This window comes from Desmodus rotundus, chromosome 12, assembly GCF_022682495.2.
Source record: "Desmodus rotundus isolate HL8 chromosome 12, HLdesRot8A.1, whole genome shotgun sequence".
NCBI classification, from domain to species: domain Eukaryota; kingdom Metazoa; phylum Chordata; class Mammalia; order Chiroptera; family Phyllostomidae; genus Desmodus; species Desmodus rotundus.
Genome location: NC_071398.1, coordinates 3,120,221 through 3,141,333, shown reverse-complemented (window position 1 = coordinate 3,141,333; position 21,113 = coordinate 3,120,221). Strand labels below are relative to the sequence as shown.

At 55.1% G+C, this 21,113-nt stretch overlaps 1 protein-coding gene across 1 annotated transcript in view; it reads right to left on the bottom strand.

The window, feature by feature from the left end:
* Nucleotides 1–21,113, bottom strand: part of C12H16orf78 (chromosome 12 C16orf78 homolog) — a 61,971-nt gene that overhangs the window by 17,580 nt on the left and 23,278 nt on the right. Inside the window, exons 2-3 of the mRNA XM_053915766.1 lie at nucleotides 7,870–7,960; nucleotides 1,749–1,984 (exon numbers count right to left, since the gene is read on the bottom strand). The gene's annotated coding sequence lies outside the window, so the exon portion shown is untranslated. The remainder of the gene's footprint in view (nucleotides 1–1,748; nucleotides 1,985–7,869; nucleotides 7,961–21,113) is intronic.

Here is a 21,113-nt window from a genome sequence, read left to right as displayed (position 1 = left end):
CGGAGTACGCTGAGATTCAGAGGAATCTGGGGCTCAAGGACAAGGACATTTGGGGTCCCCCTAGGTTCTTCATTTGTAAGTGGTGGGGAGGGGGTGGCCACTCCTTGGTTTTCAACAAGGACGCCTCTCAGCGTCCCCATCTCTGTGAAGATCCGGTGAACGACACACACGGCACTGACTGAGGAGTGACAAATTGGCTTCCCCAGTCTCATTGATGAAAGGCACTTAGAAGCGACTGTGCAATGGAAACAGTGTTCGGCTCCCCTGTTTCACGAGGTGGCTGGCACTTTGGTTACACTGTGTGGCCTTGATATCGGCTGATGCGTGTGGATTCCCCCAGGTTTCCTGAATTTCTGCTGAGGGCTCACAGGACCCAGGGCTGCTCCCGTGGACCTCAGAGCAGGAGCCCTGCCGTGCAGGGACACCAGGGCGCTCCCAGCTTGGAGGTGGTTCTGATGGACTGGGCAGGCTGGGCAGGGAGGGCACAGGAGGAGGAGAGCAAGGAGACAGGGCTGTGTGGGGAAGCTTCCGCCTTGGGGACCGGAGTCCAGAGGGTCCACTGGGGTCAGGCCCACCCACATCTGGACTGTGAATAGGGAGAGGCAGTGTGTGAACACGCGTGTGCAGTAACTGGAAAGCTGGCTTATTAATGGAACGCACGCCTGCCCAGGGCAATGGTCAGCTGCCCCCTTGCAGGGAGCACGCTCACTCCCTGTGGCACGTGACGTGGGAACCTGACCTGAAGTCAGAAGGGTGCTGGTGGCCTGAAACTGGAGTTGGGAGCTGGGTGGGTCGTTTCAGTGACGCTGTGCTCAGACCACAGTGGCTGATGACTTCCTTTCGGGCATGGAGACCCCAGATCACTGGAAGCAGGCAGTGACGCTGGACCTTTGGGGTCTGCCCCTGACCCGGGCCACTGGCAGGGGTCCCTGGAGGCACAAGATGCCGCACTTCCTACCTGTGTTAGGGTTCTGTAAGCGTCAGTCTGTTCTCTGAGTGCGGGGGCGCCTTGGGCTGGACGACAGTGCCGGCCCGGGGGAGAGAAGCCCTTCCTCACACCGCTGGCCTGCTTTTGGCCTCTAGGGTGCCACCCTCAGGCTGGCATGGCAGCCAGTCTGCATCTGAATTGGTGGCACTGTGAGTCCAGTGCCCACTCTCTTGGCTGCGGCCCTCTCCTGCCTCTCTACGGGGCCTCGTCCTGGGATGCCTGGGGCACAGCTCCTCCTGGTCCACTCTGTTCAGAAAGCTGAGCCAGACAGCCCGGAGCTGGGGCGGGGGCTGCCCTCGCTGACTGGGGCTCTGCCCTCCTGGGGAGCCCTGGGGCTCAGCCTCCCGCTGGTTTACCAGCCGAGCAGGGGGAGGGCGTGTTTGACCTTTTCAGTTACTTCTCCCGGCTCCTCACTGGAGCTGCTGCAGAGAAATGAACTTCCTTCACGTTTCCCAATGGCCCAAAGCCACAGAAGCCACCACCGCCACCGTTTGGATGTGTGGTTTGCCGTGAGCCCGGACCTCACCCTGCCTGTGGCCTCTCAGCCGCCACAGCCCAGGTGCGAAGCAGGGACCTGGGAAGACCCCTCCCTGTCCCACAGGCCCAGGACTAGGTTCCCCCAGGAGGGCACAAGCTGATGGGCCCATTTAACTTTAAATCTGCCCCCAACAGCCCACTCTGCACCCCGTGCTGCCTCCAGAGCTGCACGCCTTTCCCCCTTTAGGGGCCAGTGTCCCCCATCCTGCCGGGCCCTCCTCACCTGGCAAGTCCTCCTGTTCCCGGCGAGCTGTTTGCTCCTGTGAGGTTCCCTCCTCCAGGGTGGCCCCGTCACTTCCAGTCTCGGGCTCTGTTTACTTGCAGGCCTTCGCCTCATTCTAAAAGAATGAGGGGCTTCTGCGTGTGTCTTAAGAAACTGTAGACCCTCCTCTTCTTTCCGCACTGCTGGGCACATTTCTTGTCTCTGCCCAAACGACCCACCCAGGTGAGAATGCCAATCTGTCCGAGAGAGAGAGTGTAGGCTTCACCCGGAAATCAAGTTTCCGGCACTTTGAGTAACCCCTCCCCCACCTTCCCCATCACCGACCGGGCTCCAGCTGCCGGGCCATGATGCCGGCCCTCAGGTGTGCCACGTCTTAATTCAGGCCCTCAGGTGTGCCGAGCCCGCTCCCGCTCAGGCACTCGGCACCCACCGTTGCCCTGCTGGGGGCTCGCTCCCCTGACTCCCTGCCCACTGGCTCCTTCCTGCAGTCTGGGGCTCAGCTCAGCCCCCTGACCCCTCCGCTCAGCTCCACACGCCCCAGGGCCTCTGCCCTGGAACATTCCCTGATGTGCCTTCCTCACTGCACGGGTCAACTTCAGAAATCGTCCTTCCGTGTTATCACTAATTTCACTTAATTATCTTCATCCCCTGCCAGGACACGAGCTGCGCGGGGCCGAGGTCTGCCCGTCACTCTAGTTGTGGGGTCCTTGTGCCTACGTGAGTGTGGGGCGTGCAGGAAGTGCCTCCCCCAGCGAGGGGACGGCGGTGAGTGTCAGACGCAGAGCTCTGGTGTGCAGACCTGTCCTGCCCCAGCCACCACGGCCTTCCACTTGGCTCTCCTGGGGACTTTACCTCTGCTGCCCTGTAGCCCGCTGGAGTGTGAGCCCACGGGTCCCCCCACGTAGCAGTTGCTCAGTTTCTGGGTGAACGAGTGAAGCAGAGAGTAATTCGACATCCAGGCCTTGGAAACCCGGCCCCCTGGACCTGACTCTGGTGGGGAAGCAGACGGGACAGGAGCTTTTTAAGAAGCACTTAGCAGAGAGGGCTTCAGGTGGTGGGGAGTTCCGGGCAGTCAGGCCCAGCAGGTGCCTAAGGTCAAGAGGAGACCTCGTCTCCGCCAATGCCGAAAACCCGAGACAAAGACGGAGCCCTTCCTGCTTCCTGTGCTGTTTCCATTTTACTCTTATGATGCAGAGAGAGGACAGCACATGGCTAATGGCAGAAATAAAGCTTCTTCCAGACTGGTTTGCAGGTTGTGTTTGCTTTTATCGCCATTCCCGTCTCGCTTCCGGAGCCAGTGTGGGCAGCCGCCTGCTGGCCCGCGCCCCCTGACATTCCCCACCCAAGTGATGCAAAGGAAGAAACCCCAACTGGCTGGGAGCTGGTGGGCTTTGGAGGCACCCCTGCAGCCAGCTGGCACGTGTCAGGGACGCTGCCCAGACCAATAAGCGGGTATCGACTCGCACTGGCATTAATGTCCTTTCGTATGGACACGGGCGCTTTATCAAAAGGGGCCTGAGGGGAACATCCATCTTCAAATTGACTTAAAATAGGAGAGATTACAGGATGGGTGTTCTCGCCACACGCACGGCCCTCTGCATACAGATACAGATGTGTAATCAATATTTCATCATCAAGTTATGATCTGGCTTTCAGCACTTTGCACAAAGAGCCTCAAGATGAACAATAAAGAGCGGCAAAAATGTGGAAATGAATGCAAAGACTTTGCCTTTAATAAGAGTGGGGGCTCCTGGTGGCCTTCGGGCGGGGCAGCAGGAAGGCCCTCTGGCTGAGGGAGGGGTGCGGTGGGAGCGTTTGCGGACCAGAGGCTGCCTGGCTTCACTGCTTGGCTTCGCTGCTTGCTCGGCACCGTCTGGGCACGCCCAGGGCCTGTCCGTGCATCTGAGCAGTGGGCGTTGCCGGAGCCCATCCAGACCCTCCGGGATCCTGCTAGCGCTCTGTGCGCCCCCCCCACTCCCCTGCCCACGTCAGTAAGCTCCTGCCTCCAGCGGTCAGCGGACACCACTCCTGGGCTCCTGGGACCGCTCCCGGAGGGCCTGGGAGTTTCCATCCCCCAGCTGCTAGGGAAGCTGGCTCCCTGCCTCAGGTGGGATGAGTCCACTCCAGAGTTCCCCCGGGGGATCAGGTGGGAGCCAGCCTCAGTGGCTCTGTCCCACCCTGCTCCGAGGCCCAGCCCCCACGGCCCTGCCTACGCCCACTTCCCCCCATGGTCCTGGACCCCCTCCCTGACCCCACACGGGCAGCCTAGTCTCCAGGCCTGCGTCTGGAAAATTCGACCTGACAGGCACCATCCGTTCCGCAGCTGTTCACTGAGAACTGACCACATGCCGGGCACACCGGGGAGCGGGGGACGGGGGTGAGAGAAGTGACAGACCACATCTCGGTGGAGTTTGGGAGTGGACTGGGAGTGGGGACGGGGCTGGGGCGTGGCAGGCAGAGGAGAAGCAGACTGAGAGGCTGGGGTGGGACCTGGGCTCATGTGAAGACATCGAGGCTGGTGTCGCCTGAACCCCAGTTGTGAGGTAGAAAGGAGGCAGCGAGGTCAGCGGGGCCACACGGGTCACAGCACCGACCTGGTTGGTACTTGTCCCCTGGGCAGGGGCATCACTGAGGAGTTGAGTACAGAGAGGAGGAGGGGCTGGGACTGGAGGGCAGTGGCCGTCCTGGGACCAGGGGAGGGGCTGCCACAGTTTCCCAGCAAGAGCCGAGGGCTTTGACTGGGGCGGCGACAGTGGCAAAGGGGAGAAGGGGACGGATGGGAGGGGAAGAGCTGGTAGCCTGCTAGGCCTGGCAGCCAGGAGTCTGTGAGGCGGCCCAGGCTGGGCTTCAAAGCCAGGCTCTCCCGGAGGACGAGGAGGCCCCAGGCTGATGGAGAGAAGCGCTCCAGACTGGCTGCCCAGGGGAGGAGCAAGAGCCAGGCAGAGCGCGGTCAGGACATGCTCTGCCCTCCGTCACACCTGTCTCCACCCTCAGTGCCTGAGGATGCAGAAAGGGGTCCTCAGTACTTTTGGCCCATGGAAAGGGTGGAGGGGAACATACAAGGGAAGTGTTTGGGGGCACACAGTTTTGAAAAACTGACATTCTGTCCAAAACGGGCTGTCACGTCATGGGCGTGAGTGTGGACCCTGGAGCTGGGAGGCGAGGCCTAGAGCCCCAGTCTCGCCTGTCCTCTCCTCTGGGGCGGGGCGCTGACGGCGCTCCCCAAGGAGGCCGCGTGGGGAATGCAACAACGTGGGTGGAAGTGCTCTGGCAGCTTCGAGGCACGAAAATGTCAGGATTGTCAAGAAAGGTTTCTCTAAGCTTTAAAAAAAAAAAAAAATCCACTCGGGTGATACTGTTGAACTGAGGTCAATGTCGGGGTGTCGTAGAGGAGAACGTCCGTGTCCTCAGGAGGCGGTGCGGAGCGTGCAGGAGTGCACGGCCGGGGCCCCTAAGACACACGGATGGCGCACGGCAGCCAAGCCTGCGCAGCCCAGCGACTGAGCTCTGTGTTCGCTCTCCTGTTTGTTTGTGCACATACAGGGAGAGACGTGAAGGAAATGCGATGAAATCTTAGCCACTGGGGAATCGAGCAGAAGGATCTGAGTGTTTACTAAGTTGTTTTTTTTTTTAACTACGTGGTAGATTTAGAAACTTCGAACATGAAAAGCTGCGGGGGTGGGGGGCATAAAATCCAAGCAGACCAGGGATGTAAGTCGGGAAGGTAAAACAAGACCTCAGAAGGTACCACAAGGCGGTGCCTTCCTGACCTTGGCGTTCAGTCGGAAACGCGGCTACACTGTAGGGGGAGGGGCGGGGAACTTCTCTCCCTGCTCCCTCCCACCCCATGTGCCTCCCGAGGCTGAACCTCACCAGAAGCAAAGGGAAAAGGTGTTGATGAAACCCACTGATCAGTCTCCGAGGACGTGGGGTAGGGAGCAGGGCAGCGGACGGGTCTGAAGCGGCCACTGGACAGCAGCCAGCTCCCCGCGCCCTGACCTTCATTGCTCCCATTTTCTTTAAAGCTAAGAAACAAGAGAGTGAGGCCACCTGGCCAACACTTCACCTGCGCCTGGGTCTGGGAAATGTCTTCCTTCTGGGTCAGAGGACGGTGCACACGGGGAAGCCGGCCCCTCCCTCCCTGATTCTGGAGATTTTGTGGGAGGACAGGATGTCAGGGGCCATCCCACCCCCAAGGATGGAGGGGAGGCCAAAGGGAGGGAGAGAAGCCCTTCTAGTTCTGCCCCCCATCCCAGTGTGGGTTTGTGGGTTCCCCACACCCACAGGCAACTCTGGGACACCAGCCGCGTGTCCCACAACTTAACTCAATTCTGACACTATCCACCTGGAGACAGCGGCCGATCCCACAGGTCAAGGGCTCGGCACCACAAGCCTGCCCTCGACTTCAGATGCCAACCTCAAGTTCAGGCTGTCACCTGTGCTTCCGAACACCGAGCTACAGGTTGCAGGTTCCACCAACCTCTTCCTGGGGTTTATTTGTCAATGGCTCACAGACTCCAGAAAGCACATTACTTACAAGACCATCCATTTGCTGTAAGAGGGATTAACTCAGGAACAACCAGGTGGAAGAGACACATGGGGCAGGGTGTGGGGAGAGGGCTTGCAGCCTCCTCGATCTCCCCGATGCGCCAGTCCCCTAAAGCTCTGCATGTTCTCCGGCCGGGAAGTTCCCTGAACCTTCTCTGTAGGGTCTCATGGAGGCTACGTTACCGTTACAGGGTCATGACTGATTACATCATTGGCCATTGCAGACTGAACTCAATCAATCTCCAGCCCCTGGCCCCTCCCAGGAGGCTGGGGATGGGATTGAAAGCTCCGCCCCTCCAATCATATGGTTGGTTCTCCTGGCGACCACACCCCCTTGCTGCCTGTCAGAAACTGACATTTTAAAATAATCTTAGATGACATGTTAATTCCTTTCCTTTGATGGCTATCCTGCAGATTCTCCTATTTTCCTTTCTCTCACGTCTGCCAGTTAGGAAAGACACTGTGTTTTAATTCAAGCTCTTCCCTTGACTAAACACACAGTACCCAGTTCCTGCCTTACATAGAAAAGTACATCATTCGTTTGCCCCCACATGGGAAAACAGTGAACGGTATTTGCCCCTTGTTAGCGTTTCGGGGGGAAGAGGATGAGAAGCAGAGACAAGGCTCACCTGCTGCCCAGCACGGGGTGGCTGCCCTCCGCATCCCGAAAACAGGCCCTTCCGAGGTGTGGCTCTGCACCAAGACGCCGCCACGTCCCGGCGCATGCCCACCAGCCGCTCTATGGCCCTTGTCCCGGTGTCCACGGCCTTCCCTTTGTACATCCACCCTCTCCTGGACCCATGGGTCTCCGCCCGGGCGTCAGCCTTTCCCGAGCTGAGGACTGCAGCTTCCTCGGGGAGCATGTCCTCCGGGCCACCCGCAGGGGACAGGCCTTGCTGACCTCCCTCCACTCCCTCGGGCCATCCCTTCTATTTGTAAAACGTCGCTTTCTTTACATTGTCAAGTATGTGGCTTCGTGATGCTACGAGCAGTCGTCCACTGTTGGTGACTAAGATCCCAGGAGGCAGGGGCGGCAGGGGCTCACACGTCCCTGTCTTGTAAGCACAAGCAGCTGGGGATTCCGATTCAGCGGGGCGGGCGGGGCCAGGCACAGGGTGCCGAGCCAGCCCCAGGCGGTTCAGGTGTGCAGGTGGGCTCGGGAACCGCAGTGTGGATCCTCGGCTCTTCCTGGTAGCGGAGCAATGCTTCCTCCCTCCCCCGGGACCCCAGCACCTGCCACCGAGTCTGGCACTTGGCAGACATTCATGAGTCTGCTATTCAAACTGCAGCCTGGAGTGAACCCGGGACCCTGGCACCGCCACACAATAGCATGCTTTCCCGATGGACTTTCCCGATGCCAGGGGATCAGCGAGGAGCAGGGCCGCTGTGGCCCTAACTGCCCTGGCCCACCCTGGGCCCTCGTCCTGTTACTTGCAAATACTCACCAACAGTAACATAGCACTTAGCCCATAAAATGGGTCAATATATTGAAAAGAAATACTAAGTTATTTAAAAAACACACAGCAACAGATCCTGGACACACGAGGCAAAACAGCAGGAGTATCAGTGTTACCTGATTGCTTCCACCTGCCCCAGCCGCAGAGCGCTCTGCTCAGCGTAGACTCCCGTTCCTCCGTGCGGCTTCCAGGCCAAAGTTCAGCTACCTGAAAACAAAAGCAGGAGCCCGCCTGTCACTTCCTAGCCCTGTTTTAGCTGGTTAGCGGACAGGGCCCCTGAACCTCGTCTCTGTGCTGGGCGCCGTGCCAGGCCCTGGAGGCAGTGATGGACTCAGGTGACATGTGGGGGCTGCACACGGAGCTGGCAGGCAGCGAGCGTGTGTCTTAGGCCCTGATCGGTCCCACAATGGAAACAGAGACGGAGAGCCAGGCAGCGAGGGACCTGGAGGCAGCATTGGGCTGATGGCTGGCAGAGGGCGGGGGTGGGGGGCTTCTCTGAGGAGGTGAGCTGGGGGCCTGGGCTCCTGAGGGCGGCAGGCAGCAAGTGCGCAGACCCAGAGGCAGGGAGGGGCCGGCGGCTGAGCAGCCGGAAGGCACGGGCTGGGGCTCAGTGGGCGATGGGAGAGCAGCACGGAGTGGGCCCCGTGGGCTGCGGGAGGGTGGCTGGTGCTGGCCACAAGATCGGTAGACAGCATGATGGTTTTCACGCCAACACAGAAAGGGGCTGACGGAAGAAGCTTCCAGGCTCCGAGAGGACATTCCACTGGGCCGAGCCGGTGGAAACGGCGCCAGGGTTCTCTCTCCTCCTCGGGCATTGCCGTGGAGGCTGCGGGTCCATGTGGTCCTATGAACAAGACACTGCCCCAGACGGCTGCAGGACACAGCTCCCCTGTCCCTTTAAACCTCTGCTCCAACGGCGCTTCCCGGAGGGGCCTGCCCTCGCTCCCACCGGCCACCCTCAGTGCACTGGCCTGGCCCTGGGGCTTCATGGCTCCAGCCACTCCCGCCTGCCACAGACCCGTTGTCCAGGCCACGCTTCTGCCTCCCCGCCGGCACGAAGGCCCCAGATCAGCGACTTCATTCACCCTGGTTCCTGTTGTCCCCTGACATCCAGCGCCACCCCTGCCACACGGCAGCTGTGCAAGGAGCACCCGCCGAAGGGATCTGGTAGAAGCGAGGCCCGGATGGAGCGGCACTTGTCTGGGCACCGAGCACCGGGGGACCCGAATGTTCCCGGCTTCTGTGTCCCTTCTGATCTTTCTGCCTTAATCTCTTTAAATGTCCTGACAAGCACAATTGGCCAGTTAATAGGACTAATGATCTCGTTACCATGCTGTTCTTTCCATTCACTAACGGCCGTTCAATTTTTCATGAATCAAAACGGAGGACGTACAGAGTGAGTACGCAGAGCAGGCCGACGGAAGGGACCGTGCGTTCCGCTGCCGGCTGCGGGTGTGCCTGTCCGGGATGACAGGAATCCAGCAAGTTCCCGCGGAAACACCACAACGCCCAACCTTTAAGGCAAGAAGCTGGAGCAGGAGGGGCCCTGGACCCCTGTGGTTCCTGGGCAGCAGCAGACACTGGCTCCCCGGGCTCAGCCCGGGCAGACACAGGCAGCCGTGCGAGCCCCAGACCCACCTCACGGCCCACTGGGACTTCGCCCATCCCCGTGTCGTGTCTCAGGAGAGAAGACACGCTCGAGAGACGGCCTCACGAGCAAAGTGTTGCAGGACGCCGCTCGGGCGAAATCGAGTGTGTGGTCTGCTCAGGAGTTGCGTGTTTTTGGATTGCCAACATGCACGGCACGGACGTCACACAGCAGCAGGGGGTATGCCGCACATCTCGGCTTCATGAAGGTGACGAGCAAGACAAGAGCTGGCGGGGAGGAGCCTGAGAGGGGCCGCAGGGTAGGGGAGGTGCTCTCTAAGAGGCCTGCCTGGCTGCATGTGCAGGCGCGGCGACCCACGGGCAGGCTGGTCTGTGAAGAGAGGCCCTGCGAACCAGCCTTCACTTGCCGTTGGCCAGCAAGTCCTGCAGGACGCGGGGTCTCCTTTGGCACCAGGGCAGGTACAGCGACTAGTGTAGCCGGGCTGGTACTGGGAAAACAGCCAAGACCCTGTCTGGTAGGCCGGTGCAGGGCGGCAGGCACAGCGAGGAACGTGTGCTGAGGCCCGTGGCCGCCAGTATTCCCAGCGTGCCGGCCGATGGCCCTGACCGCTGCTGCAGGGTCTCCCATCTCCAGCACAGACGGGCAGGGGGAAGGCCAAGTATGTGAATGCAGTCGTGGTCCTCGCCCACTTCCCAACAGCTACAGCCCCGCAGGTGTGCACCCGTGGTGGGCCGGACCTGGGAGGGTGGGACGGACAGCCCAGGGGAAGCGACGGTCCGCCGGCGCACGCCCCGTCAACATGGGCCCAGGGGTCTGGGCCCAACCTGGCCCAGGCCATACAGTGTGCACGCCGTCTTAGGCTGGAAGCCCCAGGAGAGATCCTGAGCCAAGGGTCTGGGGTCCAAGTGCTTTACTGGGAGAGAGAGGGAGCCCGGGTGGTGTGGGGAGAAGTGGGACAGGAGAAGAAGGTGGGCGGACAGTGAGGGGCACTAGGGTGGCTACCGTGGTGGGCGACTGCATTTGAATGTCCGAGGGAAGCTCCAAAAACTGTGCAAAATACATACCTCACAATGCCCTCGGCCAAGGGGAGCTGGGGTACGCCCGGCAGTCGGTCAAGGCGCCCCTGGAGAGGAGTTACTTCCAGGTCCTTTCGGCCACCCAAACTTACCGATGAGGCGGGCTCCAGGAGTCGAAGGACAGCCGTCAAGAGCCGTGGATGGCGGGGAGCCCCGACAGAGATGGCTTAGGGCTCCCTCTGGTGTGGACAGAGCCCACAGGCCCACGCTCCCAACAGCTTCTGCATTACCCGTGACCATTACCCCTTACCCGGGGCGTGTGCATTCCGTGCCCTGTCTGTCAACAGGATTTGGGAGGGGAGGAAACGAAGACTCTCCTTGCTGGGTTTTCCACTCTGTTAAGATGGCAAGACAGATTTCTTGCTAAAATTTAGGAGGTGCACACGCCCTCCTCCCCCTCTGTCATATGTCTATGTGTGAGAATAAAGAATTCACAACTAGTTCTAAAAAAAGAGCCGAACTCGGAAGAGAAATGCGTTCACAGACCAGAGAGTCAGAGCTGGTGCTGAGGCCGAGAGGGCAGAGGCCCGCAGACTTCCTTCATTATAACTTGAAAAAAAGCTCGCAAAATAATCTGGGGCACCTTCCCCAGCGGAAGCCTGAGGACAGCGGAAGTCTGTCTGTGCTGGAACGTTCTCTGTCTGTCTGATGGGATCTGGTTATCAGGTGGGGTGTCACTTCGTACTGAAACCCATACCTTAAAGCCAATCACTGAGCTCCTCCACTTCTTTTATATCTTAGTGAAAAGCCTCTCTTAATGCATAATGATAAATGTTACAATAGTTGCACTTACGCAGTGCTTGTTGCTTGTGAATTGTTTTGCATGTATTAACTCATTGAATACTCAGGACGAATCCGTGGTTTCCAATTATCCGCCTGTTTTATACAGAAAGAAGCTGAGGCCCAGAGAGGTTAGGTCAGCGGCCCCAGGTGACTCCGCGAATGGCGTGGGGGTTTGAAACCAGGTGTTTGGACTCCAGCACCCACATTCCTGAATTACCTTTCTTCCATGCGCCCTGTTCACCTCGACAATCAAGTGTTTCCACAAACACAAACCCTGTCCCAGGGATGTGCCGGTTTGACATTTGACTCCAGGGTAAGTACCACCCCTTTACCTGAAAAGCCTTCTAGAACAGAGCGCGTGTGGGGAGGGAGAGGCCTCAGCTTCCCAAGGCCGTGTGCGGTCTCTCCGCCAGTCGCTGTGCTTTTCCCCCATGACGGCCCCTGCTCTGAATTGGCAGACTCTCACTGTGGGACACAGATGTCAGCCAGCGGATGCCACGCTGGGGAAGACAGGAAGCCTGCGAATGGCGCCACGTTCTTGCTGGCTTCCACCGGCGTGCCCCAGCTAAAGCAGGGATGCGACAGACGGCAGATGGAGCCTTTGCCTAGAAAGCTCTCGAGCGAGCGCTTCGATCCACATTTATCAGGGCGGGACCCTGAGTCTGAGAAGAACGGGCTTTTATTTTTTATTTTTTTCCAGGAAGGCTCGCAGACGCAGAGCTGGAGAGGCCTCTCGTTCTTCTAACGGGCTCTTCCGGCAGAGACGAGAGGCAAAGCTCCCGGCGGCGTGGGGAAAGCTCGGCCGGCTTTCCCGCGGCCCAGCAACGCCGTGCGAGTGTGCAGATGGCGGAGAGCGTGTGGGCACGGAGTGCTGTCTGTGAAGTGTAAGAGAAAGATGGTTTTCCCGCTTCGCCACTTACAGACGTACAAGAGAGAATGCTTTGAGAGGCAGCAAATCCACTACTGCACACCCACGAAAGACCCTCTGATTTCTCTACATGTTTAGAGAACTGGTCTCGAGAAGGACCATGGTGGGGACTAGCAGGGGTGGGTGGGCGACGCTCCAGGGAACAGCTCGTGTGTGCAGCGTGGATGTGTGCACGGGTGTGCGGGCCCACAGGCAGAGTTTCGTCACTCTGTCTTCACGGGTCTGTGTTCGGTAACAACGGCGGTGTCCGGGGTGTCAGGTCCAGCCGTCGGGAGGGCTGTGCAGAAAGCGTGACTGGTCGCAGTGTTCCTTTATTTGACCTGCTCGTCACCCCCCGCCTCCCGAGCCTCGGTCCCCCATGGCTGCTGTGTGAAGGAGTGCGCCGGACCCCTCACGCCTCTGCCATCTGGGGGCTGGGAGCAGTGACCCCCAGAGGTGGGAGGCAGGCAGGGCGCCCCATGGGCTTCTAAGCTGTCCCTTTGTCAGTCGACAAGTCTTTGGTTTTGAACAGGACTGAGAGGTCTTGAGAAGGACTCTAATGAGAAGATTTGGATTTTAGAGTCACCTTGGTTTCTGTAAATCCTTGTTCGTCTCCCTGCCTTCGATCCCCAGCTAGAGACATATACAAGGATGCGACATTGTACACAGACGTCCCCAAAGGTGGCATGATATAGACTGAGAGCACAGAATAAAAAACAGAAGCCAATGTAAGTTTCAAAAAGCCATTAGCTGGGTCACACATTTACAAAAAAGGCAACCATTTACTGCTGATGAAGCTTTCTTAACAACTTTTTAATAACTTGGACCATGAGATGCTGGGGCAGTAATGACTCAGATAGACGATGCTAAATAATAAAACAATGTTAACTATTATTAAGTTAAATAAATAATAAAACATCATTATATGAAATACATAATATAAATAGAATAATTATCCCTATAAATTATAATCACAAATTAAATAAATAATAAAGCGGATAAAATGAAAAAGGAAGGGTAAATCAAAAGCACCTCTCTAGCCCTGGCTGGTGTGGCTCAGTGGACTGAGTGCTGGCCTGAGAACCAAAGGGTCGCTGGTTCAATTCCCAGTCAGGGCATGTACCTGGGTTGTGGGCCAGGTTCCCAGTAGGGGGCGCGTGAGAGGCAACCACACATGGATGTTTCTCACCCTCTCTTCCTCTCTAAAAAAATAAATAAATAATGTTTAGAAAAGCACATCTCTAACAGCTGGACAACTCTGTGAGCGTTGACCCCTGGGCCATTGCAACAGTCCAGGCAATGAGGATGTGAAGTGGGTGGGGGGTGCTCAGTGAGGGTGGAGAGCCTGTTTATGGTGTTAACATGTCTCCGGAAATAGCTACATAAGCCAGGGAAGAGAAGACTCTCCCCTTGAGAGATTAAGTATCGTCATGGGGCAGCCCTTGAACCAACTTGGTGGTGGGGAGGGGCAGCGAGAGGCAGAATCTAAAGCAGCACCAGGGAAAATGGAAGGTTCTGGCAGGAGGAAAGATGAAGGTACCGAGAGGGAAAACCTCGCTAAACATGGCCTGGTGAAATAAGTGGGAGGCAGAAACTGTCACAACATAAAAGGCCTAGAAGAGGAGATTAGGGAAAGGTCCTTCTCCCTCGACCGTCACCTGACTTCCCAGAACACAGCCTGGGAACCTGAAACTGTGGTGAGGAAACAGAGAGTAGAGGCTTTCCTTCTTGGGGAGGGCAGATTAGATAAAATGCTGCAAACTGGAGTAAAGCTTTCTTTTTACTTTATTCTATTTCACTTTGTTGTATCTTGTTCTTATTTACTAACGCCCATACGTATCAGGCACCGTTTAAAGCTTTCATAAGCAAAACCCAGCTGTATCTTCATAACAACCCAGGAAGGTGCTGTGGGTACCCCATTTTACAGACGAGACCACTGAGGCCTGCAGACTGACCCCACTTGGAGGAGGCAGAGCCGAATGCAGGCAATCAGCCTCCAGGGGACCAGGGACCACTACGCAACGCTGCCTTTCTGAGCCAAGGACACACTTCAATAACCTCACTCAGATTTCTCAGCTTCGGAATCTTTGAAAGATTTAATGAGCATATGGTAAAGTTCTATACTCTTTAGGAAAGGAAAAAAATTGAGAAAAGTTGGCCTTAAAATATATCCATTTGTCTTCATAATTATACACCAAACCTTAAGAAGCCTTAAAGAATTACATTGCTATGACACAAAAATAAAATGAGACTAGATGGATTGGAAAGATACATTGTTTGTTATTCCCCAGTAATTTTCACACGAGATCAGATTAGAAAACGCCCAGGATAAATGGCCAAGAATAAAATCCCCCCGAGTGTGACAGACACGCTGTACCGGAACGACGTGTGACAGCCTTTTAAAGAAGTGTCCCCTGCCACAAAGGCAGGGCAGGCGCTAATGCTCACAGCTGCCACCAGGAATAAGGTCCTGAAAGGTACACTGCATTTCCCACAGAGGCTTCAGCCCTTCCCTTCAGTTCAGACTCCGTGTGTTCGCAACCTTGCCAAGAAGAACACCTCTCACCCACTCACTCGATCCGCAAACATTTACGAGCCCCGATTTAGCACTGAGATAATCTCCAAATGAGTGGGACACAGTCTCCACTCCTCAGGAAGGCCACTGAGAGACGATGAATTTGGGGAAACCACTACAAGGCCATGTGCTTCTGTTCACAGAGGCTCCATTACCCCTTTCCTAACCGTGCTTCTGGTCCAATATGGTGGAATGAGCACACACACGATTTCCTCTCGGGACTGAAATCCAACTAAAATGAGAGGAAAGGCCAAATTTCTACTTCTGGCCAAAATGGAGTAACAGGGACTTGATTTATTCTCCCATTTAAAACAACCACAAAAAATGGACAGGATGCACAAACCGGCGGTCACAGCCACTGGGCGCAGCCGACAAGAACTGGTGACCCCTAGGGAGGCGGCCCTGTGGTCCTGGGGCCTACTGCCCAGAGGGAGGCCCCGGCTGCAGCATGAAGAGGGCCAGCCCCGGGGGAGCCGAGAGGACAGAGCAGAGGAGACCCAGGGAAGGAGCCAGGGGAGGAGAGAGCTGCAGAGAGAGGGCTCCAGGCTCCCTCCTCCTTGGCGTCACAGCTGGAGTTACACAGTGCGTGGCCTTTTCAGAACGGTTTCTTTCTCTCCGCAATATGCATTTAAGGCTCCTTCGTGTCTTTTTGTGGCTTGATGGTCTTTTTGTTGCTGAAGAACATTCCATTGTCGAAGGCCCTGGTGTGCCCACGTCGTCACTGCCGAAGGACAGCCTGTTGCCCCCGTGTTCCGGCAGTTATGACGAAGCTGCTGTCAATGTTTGTGTGCGGGGTGTTGTGTGGGTGTGAGTGTTCAACTCATTTTGACACCGCACTCAGTGCTACGGCAATAAAACTGGACATTGTTTCAAAAAAGGCAAACGGAGGCTTTTTCAGACACACAAAGCTAAAACTCTGCATTCCCAGCAGACCGCACCCTGAGAGATGCTAAAGAACATCCTGTGTGCAGAAGGAAAGTGACACTAGCTGGAAATGGAAATCTATTTACACAGAGGGATGAAGGACAATGGAGTGGGTAGATATGTAAGCTTTGCCCCTAATTTTAAAAAGCCTTTGAAAGATATCTGTGTAAACAAAAATGGCAACATAAGGTAGGGACTGCACCGTCTGTGCAGGCTGAGTGTGTGGCAACAGGGCAACCAGGTTGGGAAGGGAGAGACAGAGACGTACTGTGAAGACTGTTACATTGTATGCAAAGTGGCATGAACACTTGAAGGCGGACGGTGATACATAAATAATTATAGACCCTTAAGTAACAACTAAAATAACGAAACAAAGAGTTATAACTGAAAATCCAACAAAGAACACAAAGTAGAACTGTGAAAAAAATTCAGTTGGGCCAAAGCGAGGTGGGAAAAGGGAAAAAAGGGAACGAAGAGAAGATGGAACAAACAGAAAACAAATAGCTTTAACCTAATCATGTCACGTACCACATTAAATATAAAGGGTCCATGTGCCAGAGTGGAAAGGCAGAGATTCTCAGGCTGAATTAGAAAGGAAGGACCCGCCTATGTTGCCTGTAAGCACGCAGTCCCAATACAATGGCACAAGTAGGTTAAAAGCAAAAGAGTGGAAAATAATGGCATGCTAAGACCAATCACAAGAAAGCAATACTAACACCAGACGAGGGGGGTTTCAGAGTGAAGGGGCACACCAACCACAAACCATACACGTCCATGCACCCGATACGGGGCTTACACACCCAGGAGACAAAACCAGTACAACGGCAAGCAGAACCAGACTGATAATTCACGAATAGGCAGCTATTTCGATACTTCTGTCTCGATGGCAGGCAGGACAAGCAGACAGAAAATCAAACAGGAGGTAGGAGCTCTAAACAACACCGTCAAACACCTCATTCAGTCAACACTCATAGAGCGTTTTCCCAACAACGGCAGAATCCACGCTCTTCCCACGAGTACCTGGACACTCACGACGACTGGGCTGTATTGTGGGTCACGAAACAAGTTTCAGTAAGTTGAAAAAGATTCCAGTCCCACAAAGCACATTCTCTGACCACAAGGAAATGAAATTAAAAGTCAGCAACAGAAAGATCACTGGAAAATCCTTACACACTTGGAAAAATGGAATACTCTCAAATAACTCATGGGCCAAAGATGAATTCAAAACGAAATTTAGGAGGCATTTTTAACTGAAGGAAATTAAAATGATGATGTTGCAGGGTCTGGAAATCCATACATAGCGCCAGCTGCCCGTGGAAAAGAAGAAAAGTCCCAGCTTACCCCTCAAAAAGCTGAAAAAGGGAGAACAAGTTAAATTTCCAGTATGGAGGAGGAAGGGAATAATACAGATAGAAGAGAAACAATAGCATAGAAAAATGAAAAATAATAGAAGAAAAATTAGCCTTTGAAACCAGATCAACAGCTGGGTCCTTGAAAAGGTCAGTAAACTTGGTAAACCTGTAGCCAGCTTATGGGGGGGGGGATAAGTGGAAAAATAATTGCCAGTGACAGGACTGAGAGAAATGACATCACTACGTCCTCCACCGATGCAGAAAGGTAGCAAGGGAGAGATTGTGAAGAACATACCTGACAACTTAGATAAAATGCACCAATTCCTCGAAGGACACAAATTACCAAAGCTCCCTCAGGAAGAAAAAGGTAATCTAGTAGCCTCATAGCTACCAAAGACATTTTTAATTCAAAACCTTCCCACACCCTGGCTGGTTTAGCTCAGTGGACTGAGCATGGGCCTGCAAACCACAGGGTCGCCTGTTCAATTCCCGGTCAGGGCACATGCCTGGGTTGTGGCTCAGGTCCCCAGTAGGGGAGGCACAAGACACAACCACACATCGATGTTTCTCTCCCTCTCTTTCCCTTCCACTCTCTCTAAAAGTAAATAAATAAAATCTTAAATTCCCACGAAGAGAATTCCAGGCCAGACTGGTGAATTATATGAAATAGTAAGGAAGAAATAATGCCAATTCCATACAACTCTTCCAGGAAATTGGAAAGGAGTGAATATCTTCCAATTTATTCTATGAGGTTCATTTTGCACCGTTACCAAAACTAGACATTACAAGCAAAGAGAACAGACCAATATCCCTCATGAGCCTAGAAAAATTCTAAACAAAATTTTAGCAAATCAAATCTGAAAATATATAAAGGAGTATATCATGATAAAGAAGGATTTGTCCCAGGAATGCAAAGATGGCTTAATATTCAAAAATCAATGAATGTAATTCACTGTATTGATAAGCTATGAAGAAAAACCATTTGGTCATCTTAACAGATGCAGAAAAAACGTTGATGAATCGCACATTTCCCTGACGAGAGCTCTCAGTAAAGCAGGGAGTACAGGGAGCCCCACAGCAGGATCAAGGGCCAGCGCGAGAACACTCGCTAGCGCCCCCAGCGGTAACAGGCTGGATGTTGCCCCGAGACCGGCGGCAAGTCACAGACGCTCGCCCTCAGCACTCCGCCCAGCGGCGCACTGGGCTTCCCAGCCGACAGAGGAGGTGACGTTAAAGAAATGGAAGGCCAGGCTGGAAGAAGTAAAGCTGCCTTCACTTACAGACGGCATGGCTGTCTCTGCAGAAGATTCAGTGGCGGCACAAGCTTGCTACTGTAACTGCCAGTGGGCTGAACAAGGCTGCAGGACCTAGGACAACTCCGCAAAGCCAACTGGGTTTACACGTGCTCAGACTGAACAATAAGGAGATGACGTTTCAGAAAAGATACCGTTCACACCAGCACCGACAGATATGAAACGCTAAGGTTACTTGCGATCACTGAATTGATACTTTGCGGAAGTCTGAAACAGTTAGGCATAAAATCGTGTATGTCGTTACCAAATTTCAGCATCATAAGGATTAAGAAGGCTCCCGAATGTTTTCCAGGGGATAAACAGAGGACCGAGAAGGAGACCAGCGTCAGAAGCCCAAGCACAATGAAGCAGGCGGGAAAGGGAGGGGTGGCACCGGCTGACTTCTCACCTGGCACAGCAAGGAGCTGCCAGACGCTGCTGAAAGGTGGGAAGTCACATCAGAGAGAAACTGGGGCCCGCCCCCAGGAGGCCGTGAACTGGCTGGTCACGCCTGGCTACCCCTGGGGGATGGAGAGGAAAGTAGAGTAGGAAACAGAGGCGACCGTGCAAAAACCCCATCACTTCCTGTTTGCAACTGCATGTGTGATCTCAAAACATTTGAAAGAGACAACGGGGCCTGTTGACATCAGAGCCAGAAGCGAGGCAAGCGGGCTCTGGGGAAACACGGACGCACTTTTCCTTCAAAACGTGGCTATGACATCCCGTTAGTGGCAGCAGCCGGCTGTTTTCTTCCTGAAATGGCTTCAATTCCACCGATTACATTCCTGTCCTCCCTGACCACCGCCCTGCCATCTCTCTGTGAGAAACAGCCTTTGCTGGGTGTGACTCTGACAGAACGGTGCCTGTCTGGCTGGGACGGAGCTGAACCCAGCTCCGCCTCCCACCCGGACGCACAGAGTGGTGACAGGCCCCACAGAAACCTGCTCCCGGAGGTGGGCACAGTCAATCCCTGCGTTCCGAGGGGGCGTTTTCGATCAACTGCACCTGGAGGGAAACGACACAGCACGTGTTTGGGAGGGAGGGGCACCTTGACCTCGGCATCACTAGGAAAATGGGGGTGAGGGGGATGGCAAGAAGTGTCTTGCCTGCCCCCTGAACTCAGGCTGCTCTCTTTCCCACCGGCACTGTGGCCCCCTGTCCACTCCCCCATCCTCCCAAACGTGGGGTGGTGGGGGTCCCCAGCACCACACAGGAAGAAAGCGACTCCTTTCCATTCTCTCTGTTGTTTTTGCATCGAGGAGAAAATTTCAGTTTGCTACCAGAACACATTAGCATTTAACACTGTTCTGTCTCAGCAACAGTTGCTAAATCTTCCTGTTCAACGAGAGACAGCAGGCCTTGAGCCCGGAGTATCGCCCTGCTACCTAATTACCACCTCCATTTATTTTCACGGTCACTGTCTCTTTTGTGTGCAAGCAAAACATTTGCGGTAGTGCTAAAGGTTAATGTATCTTTTAAACGGATGTACGGTGATTACAGGTAGGTGGTGGAAGAATATCGAGTAAGTCAGCACTGGAGGAAAGTGGTTATGGAGGTGCGTGCGAAGGTGGGTTCCAAATCACCGAGGCTGGGGCACACCCAAGCTCCGGCATCAGCTTCCCCCAGTCCCCTCGGCTCCTTACAGGACGTCGGAGTGGAGAATGGCCTCATCTGGGCCGCATGTGGGCATCATTTTCTGGGTGAGAAACTCTGAATGTGCTCGTGCTTTTCAACAACCTCCCAATTAAAGGCAACAGTTGTGAGATATGTCCCAATTTGAAGTGTACGATAAAACCTGGAACATAGCCTCGGGAGCTGTGGGCCCGCGGTTTCTGGAAAGTAGATGGCAGGGAAACTGCTGAGCTGGTCTGCTTTCCCTTCCCAATTATATCTTTGAAAAAACCCTCCCTCGTTGCACCCGGCACCTTCACCGGCACGTCCCCTCAGCGTCAGGCCCTCGGCTCAAACCAAGATGGGGGAGAACAGCCTCCCGGCAGAGCCTGGCTACTGCCAACACGTCCGAGTGGCCGTCCCTCCCCGCGGGAGCCTCTGCTGTGACCGGGAGTGGTGGGCAGCCCCAAGGTCATCACACAGGCCCCGGCTCCAAGCCCCACGTGGAGACGATTGCTCGGAAACGCGACCAACTCACGAGGAACCAGGGGGATCACCACGGCGTGTTTACGAGGAAATCTGGGGAACGGGAGGCCAAGATCGAGAAAAATAACTCCAGGTCAAAAATGGTGGTGACAACATGATACCACACACGAGTTTAAAAGACAGGCCATGGTCTGGGAGGTTGCAACATCGCTATCCGTTACAAAATTACAATACAGTACATACTGCTTATATGTATGTACACACACACGCCTCCTACAGATCAATGAGACAACCAACCGGATAGAACAACGGTCAGTGTCTGAATAGGCAAATCAGCGGGGGGAAGTGCCAACAGCCAATGAACACGCATCAAGGGCCCAATCTCACTGGTAACGAGAGAAATGTGCCTTAAAGTAACGAGACGCCGTGTGCACCCGCTGAGGCAGAGCACATTGTAACGTCTGAGCAGGTCAAGCGTTGGCGGGGACGTGGGGAAGCCCAACCCCTGCTCCCTTCTTGTCAGGGAGTAAATGGCGCCTCCGGTTTGGAGAGCGACTCGGCCCTGCCTGCCGCACTGTATTCTGTGCTCATCCTGTGGCCCGGCGACCCCCGTGCGTGTGAGCACAGAGGGGCACTCTTGTGCACCAGGAGTCATGTGCGCCTGCGGCACTTTTCACAGTGGAACGTTGGGAAGGAAGAGAAATGCCCCTGAGGCACGAAACGCTATACGGCTGCAGCATGAACT